The following is a 6569-nucleotide window of genomic DNA, read 5'->3' on the forward strand; positions in this document are numbered from 1 at the left end:
TAACTGAGCCCACACACTGCAGACGTCTAATTTCGTTAAACGTCTATGCTCTTCGACATGTCTTCTCATAACAAAGCAAACACTTTTATTCTGCTGAATTAAACCTGAGCACGAGTCAGTGACTTGACCTTATTCTGAACGAGATACACTCAGTGTGAGCACTCTGTGGCAGAACAAAGTAAAAAGTATTCTAAAGTACAAGCTAGGTTGTTAATGTTTGTGTCTAAGTTGATAATAATGTTAATAATGTAAGTCGAGATAAAGTGAGACTGGATATCGTTAGACGGGATAATGTGAGACAGGATAATATTAGACGCCTTAATGTTGGGATATGGGCGGCTGTGGTTCAGTGGGAGAGCAGTCATCTTGCAATCAGGAGGTTATTTGTTCGATTCTTGTCTCCCCCTGTCTGCATGTCGAAGTGTCCTTGGGCAAGACACTGAACCCTAAATTGCCCCCAGTGGACAGACAGAGCGTCTTGCATGGCGGCCGCCTCCACTGGTGTGTGAATGTGAGTGTGAATGGGTGAATATGATCATGCAGTGTAAAGCGCTTTGGGCTCTGTCAGTGCAGAGGAAAAGCTCTATAGAAGTGTAGACCAATAATGTTAGACGGGATAATGTTAGACGGGATAATGTTAGACGGGATAATGTTAGACGGGATAATGTTAGACGGGATAATGTTAGACGGGATAATGTTAGACGGGATAATGTTAGACGGGATAATGTTAGGATGAAGTTCGACTGGATGATGTCAGACGTTCTTCTCTGTAGAGAATGGGAACAGTGAGGAGTTGTTTCATCTTCAGTGACAGTGGGTATAAATAGCTGCTGCGTCACCGGCTGCTCTCAGTCACACACTGAGAAAGTTTCCAGAGCTGTAACAGTTTCTCTGGTTTCAGAGTGGAAAGGACGAGGGGAAGTCCCTGGCTACCCGGTAATCCCCCCGTTTCCTCCCGCTTCAGCCCGCAGAGCGGCACCCTGCGTGGAGAGTATCGATCCAGCGGTGGAAGAAGCTCGACGACACTCTCTCTCACCTCTTCAGATTCCTGAGGCCTGTCAGAACATGACGGTCTCGGAGGAGAACAGGTTCAGGAACAGATCAACACCACAAAAGAACCACTAGCCACGACACTTCCTGCTTCTGCTTCCAGCCTGAACACGTCTTCTCCTCCACCCCATCCCCTCCTCAGCTGTTCAGGGCTCTGCGGTGCACAAGACACCACATGATCCTGCTGGCTGCATTCGCTGTCTGCTGCTGGCCGGACGGACAGACGGGTGGAGCTGCTGAGGGCGGAGCAGTGCAGACGGGTGGAGCTGGTGAGGGCGGAGCAGTGCAGACGGGTGGAGCTGGTGAGGGCGGAGCAGTGCAGACGGGTGGAGCTGGTGAGGGCGGAGCAGTGCAGACGGGTGGAGCTGGTGAGGGCGGAGCAGTGCAGACGGGTGGAGCTGGTGAGGGCGGAGCAGTGCAGACGGGTGGAGCTGGTCAGGATGTTGTCCTGGTAGGTGGAGCTGATGCGAGCCGGTTCTCTCCTCGGGTGGTGGAGGAAGTGGAGCTGCTGCTGAGCCTGGTGGTTCAGGACAGCTGCAGTCACACCGTTAGCATGCTAGCATAGGATGTGTTAGCGACTGGTCTGCTGCCAGAAACAATTGAATATTAAAGCCATCGCCGTCAGTGCTTCACTCCCTGCTACTGCTGTCGACGTTTTGCGCTCGGTAAACTGACGTTAACGCCACACGCTGCGGCCTCCAGTCTTTGCGCCCCTGATGGAAAGGAATGGGAATTGGTCAAAGATATTCTAGACATTTTTGATCAGTGTCCTCTGCCAGAATTTCGTACAGAGTTTGAAGTGTGTATGTCAAAGTCAGGAGATTGAGGTCAGTTCAGGCAGCCCAGAGTGGACTGGTGTGGCAGGAAAAGAAGGCATTTTTGAGGGCTTGTTATGGGGAGACTGAGCAACAGATCAAAAAAAGCTGGCTGATTATTGAAGGTCAATGTGTCCAGATGCAGCGTGCTGAGTTTGGGCTCATTTGGAAGAAAGGAAGTAAGAGTTCAGTTCATTTGAAAAATGAAAAGCGAAATGGCGGCGAATTTTGTATCCAAGATGGCCGCCTTCCTGTTGGTCCCACAGATTTGAGCCAAGAGAGTTTTCTGTTTGTCCCCTCATGCTCTGTCACTGCTGTGAATTTCGTGTTCCTACGTGAAAATATGGCCACTCTGTGGGCCACAGGGGTCTGACTGTAGGTGGCGCTGTTGAGCCAGTGTTGATCTGTCACTGTGGAGGTATACATTTTATTCAATTTTTTGCCGGGCCGGTCGCGTAGATACCAAAAAACCCCATATTCAGCTATGTTCAGTCTTGTCCCAGTGGACTCTGGTCTTGTTCTGGTTCAGGCCTTCAGGCCTCTCAGGCCATGCAGCAGCAGGAGCATGACCGGAAGTGTCCCTCTGGCAGATCCGGGTCAGTGTGAGACCACCAGGGAACCATCAGCAGGCTGCCTCCACCCCCAGGCCCGGTTCTGGCTCCGCCTGTCAGGTCCTCTACGGACTCTGCAGTCCAGTACCCCCCCACCCCCCTTCCTCCGCCCGATGAGGTGAACGGAGCCGCCGTGAGGCTGGACTGGGTTTCATCCTGACGCCATGTGGCCTTTCCGATGGGCCCCCCCTCCGTTCCGCGGACCCCCGCGGTGCACGGCCAGGTTCAGACAGGGGACCCGGATTGACCACCACCCCCTGCACTGGAACCTGACTGAGTCCAACCAGGATCCGCTGGTTCCTTCACGTTGGGTTCTAGACCAGCGCTGGAACGTATTCCTGTACGAGCCCCTCTGGATTCTCACCACACGGCGGGCTTTTGTGTCACAATAAAAACGTGTTTTGTAAAACGATTAGATCTTCGTTCCTCGTTGTAAAGCGGGAGCGGCGCTGCTACGGGGCAGCAGCGGAGTTTCTGTGGTAAACTGTAAAGCAGAAGTTGTCATTTCAGACCCGATCACGAGGGAGGACACCGTGATTCAGAAGCACGGAGGGCTCAGGCCGTGGGCGACCGGACTCTGACAATGAACCACATCAAGAATCTTAAAAAAACAAACATTTATTTTCATTTTCATTTCTGCATTGGAAACCCTGTGTGTCGTCACAGCATATAGAAATATAGTAGAACACTGTACCACATGAAATACCGCCGCTACACGAAGAGTCCAGCACTGTCAGTATGTACAGAACATCAGGAACAGCCACTGGACGGGACACTCACAACACCGCAGGTATCTACACAAGGAGGGAGCGCCGGCCGCCGCCGCGCCGCCGGGACGCCGGGACGAGGCTGAGGACACACCGCGACGAGACGTCCCGGAGGGAGACACCGCGATGAGACGTCCCGGAGGACACCGCGAGGAGACGTCCCGGAGGGAGACACCGCGATGAGACTGTACTGAGACCTACTGCAATGAGACGTTGGGATGAGACTCAGTCATGAGACAGAGGAGCCTGGGTTCTCACACAGTCCGTCTGTCCTGGTCTGTCCGTCTGTCTGTGGACAGTCAAACCAACATGGTGTCCAGCAGAACTCGATCTGCTGAGGAGGACAAACAATAAAACATGCCGTCTGTCTCTCATGTCCAGAATAAAGATCAGCTGAGAGGACATGTCTGGAGGGGTAGGAGGGCTCCTGATCCGATCCCTGGAACGGAGTGTTGATCTGTACAGCTGAGCTGTCCACCACAGGACACACACTCACACACACTCAGGACATCACAGCCAGCTGACCTCAAACACTGGGAGGTAACGAGAGGAAACTCACACGTGCACAGGGAGAACATGCAAATGTCCTGCACATGAACAGCCCTGAACCTTAGACCTGGTTCTGTGATCTGAGAGTGCTAACCACTGCTCCACCGTGACACCAAAACAATAACACTGCCTCATCCTGTTACAGAGGAGGCTCACAACCACTCCGACATTTTGAGAAAAAAACCACAAAGATGAAAGATCGCAAAGGCCTCGTTTGTTTCCATCCTCGTCTGGGCTTCCATCATCTCTGGTTGGTCACCTCAGGTACCTCAGACTGTTAATCTCTGGTTGGTAATCTGAGGTTGGTAACCTCAGGTTGGTAACCTCAGGTTGGTAACCTCAGGTTGGTAATCTCAGGTGTTCTTAAGCTGCTCCTGGTTTGTAGTCTGCAGGTTTCCAGCCCAGAGTCAAGCTGGTTCTTTTGGGTCCTGTTCTTCTGAGCTCCAGTCACAGGGAACAGATGTGCAGCACATGTGGCCTTCTCCACTCTGCAGGTCATTTCCTCACTCTGACTCTGTAGACCGCTGGACCAGCTCTGAGACTGACAGACCCCAGCAGACCGCTGAACCAGCTCTGAGACTGACAGACCCCAGCAGACCGCTGGACCAGCTCTGAGACTGACAGACCCCAGCAGACCGCTGACCCAGCTCTGAGACTGACAGACCCCAGCAGACCGCTGACCCAGCTCTGAGACTGACAGACCCCAGCAGACCGCTGAACCAGCTCTGAGACTGACAGACCCCAGCAGACCGCTGAACCAGTAGTCTGCTGGGGTGAAACGTGGCTGTGGGACTGGGATGGACCACATCAGAGCTCTGAGTGGTTTCTGACTGAGGAGCTCCACGGCCTTTAGGTCTATGTGTGATTTCCAACCAGAGGCCCCCTGCTGTGCTCTCGGACCGCTGAGCATGTGATGAGTTTCACATTCTGCCAGAAAACCACAACAGAAAGTCCAGGTCCCGGGAAGTGATACTGAGGCAGCAGAAGAGAGACGAGTGAGGACATGATGTGAAGCTAAACCACTGATGGATTTAAAGGGTGGAAATCAAACCACAACAAAAGGCCCAAAGAGGTTTTTCAGACCAGGGAAACCCTTTCAGACCAGAGAAAACAGAGCAGGAACAGAGACTCCAGACAAACTGAAACACATGAGGTGTAGAACGGAGCATCAGAAAGTCCAGAATGACACTAAATCATGGACAGTTTCAGGCATGCTCAAACCAGACTGATGGGGGGACCTGTGATCCACTGGAGAACCTCGGATCCACTAGAGAACCTCGGATCCACTAGAGAACCTCGGATCCACTAGAGAACCTCAGCTCCTCTAGAGAACCTCTGATCCACTAGAATCACAGTTCCATCAGAACCATTTGGAACTTTGGAAACAACATTTCTAAGACAGCGTGCAGGAGACTGAATTTACTGGACTCAATATAGAGGAGATGTTGAGCCACTATAGAGGAGCTGTAGAGTCACTATAGAGGGGATGTAGAGTCACTATAGAGGGGATGTAGAGTCACTATAGAGGAGCTGTAGAGCCACTATAGAGGGGATGTAGAGTCACTATAGAGCAGCTGTAGAGCCACTATAGAGGGGATGTAGAGTCACTATAGAGGGGATGTAGAGTCACAATAGAGGGGATGTAGAGTCACTACAGAGGAGCTGTAGAGTCACAATAGAGGGGATGTAGAGTCAATATAGAGGGGATGTAGAGTCACTACAGCGGAGCTGTAGAGTCACTATAGAGGGGATGTAGAGTCACTATAGAGCAGCTGTAGAGCCACTATAGAGGGGATGTAGAGTCACTATAGAGGGGATGTAGAGTCACTATAGAGCAGCTGTAGAGCCACTATAGAGGAGCTGTAGAGTCACTATAGAGGGGATGTAGAGTCACTATAGAGCAGCTGTAGAGCCACTATAGAGGGGATGTAGAGTCACTATAGAGGGGATGTAGAGCCACAATAGAGGGGATGTAGAGTCACTATAGAGGGGATGTAGAGCCACAATAGAGGGGATGTAGAGTCACTACAGAGGAGCTGTAGAGTCAATATAGAGGGGATGTAGAGTCACTATAGAGCAGCTGTAGAGCCACTATAGAGGGGATGTAGAGTCACTATAGAGGGGATGTAGAGCCACAATAGAGGGGATGTAGAGTCACTACAGAGGAGCTGTAGAGTCAATATAGAGGGGATGTAGAGTCACTATAGAGGAGCTGCAGAGTCAATATAGAGGGGATGTAGAGTCACTATAGAGGGGATGTAGAGTCACTATAGAGGAGCTGTAGAGTCAATATAGAGGGGATGTAGAGTCACTATAGAGCAGCTGTAGAGCCACTATAGAGGGGATGTAGAGTCACTATAGAGGGGATGTAGAGTCACTATAGAGGGGATGTAGAGTCACTATAGAGGAGCTGTAGAGTCAATATAGAGGGGATGTAGAGTCACTATAGAGCAGCTGTAGAGCCACTATAGAGGGGATGTAGAGTCACTATAGAGGGGATGTAGAGTCACAATAGAGGGGATGTAGAGTCACTACAGAGGAGCTGTAGAGTCACAATAGAGGGGATGTAGAGTCAATATAGAGGGGATGTAGAGTCACTACAGCGGAGCTGTAGAGTCACTATAGAGGGGATGTAGAGTCACTATAGAGCAGCTGTAGAGCCACTATAGAGGAGCTGTAGAGTCACTATAGAGGGGATGTAGAGTCACTATAGAGCAGCTGTAGAGCCACTATAGAGGCGATGTAGAGTCACTATAGAGGGGATGTAGAGCCACAAT

The sequence above is a fragment of the Salarias fasciatus genome, chromosome 22 (assembly GCF_902148845.1).
Source record: "Salarias fasciatus chromosome 22, fSalaFa1.1, whole genome shotgun sequence".
Classification (NCBI taxonomy): Eukaryota; Metazoa; Chordata; class Actinopteri; order Blenniiformes; family Blenniidae; genus Salarias; species Salarias fasciatus.